Raw genomic sequence first — 579 nt, forward strand, 5'->3', positions numbered from 1 at the left:
TTCTCTTTGTAGTGTTCGTACACCCCTTCCCCAATAGATATCTTTCATGTTTGAGGAATACACCATGTACGTGATATACATTGACAATGCACTACAAGTCTTTGCGCCTTAGAGAAATCAGTAATTGTTGGTAACTCATGTATCATACAGGTAGAATACATCTCTTAGCCAATAATGATATGGTAGTAGAATTTGCCTCACTATTTTCATGGTTCAAGATAATGCTTACTGCAGGAATTTCACACCTAAATTCATCAGCACTATATGAACAGAAAATGATAGCTCTAGGTCTAAACCACAATATTCTTGAAGAATTTTAGGTTAACTTATTTGTTATTCTTTATACAATCAAACGTGGGTTTATCTTCATTTTTTTTAACCAGCAAAATATGTGACAATGCAAATATGGACAGAAAACAAAGAGGAGAATAACTAAATAAAGCTTTAAACTCGGATATATATTTCAGATATTTGTCAGTATATCAACAACTTTATTTGTCACTCACAAGGAGTTGAAAATAAAATAAAAGCCTCTCATTATTATCTCTAGTTACATTCTGGAGGTCTTTTAGTTAAGAA

The sequence above is a fragment of the Solanum tuberosum genome, unplaced genomic scaffold (assembly GCF_000226075.1).
Source record: "Solanum tuberosum cultivar DM 1-3 516 R44 unplaced genomic scaffold, SolTub_3.0 scf01095, whole genome shotgun sequence".
Lineage (NCBI taxonomy): Eukaryota > Viridiplantae > Streptophyta > Magnoliopsida > Solanales > Solanaceae > Solanum > Solanum tuberosum.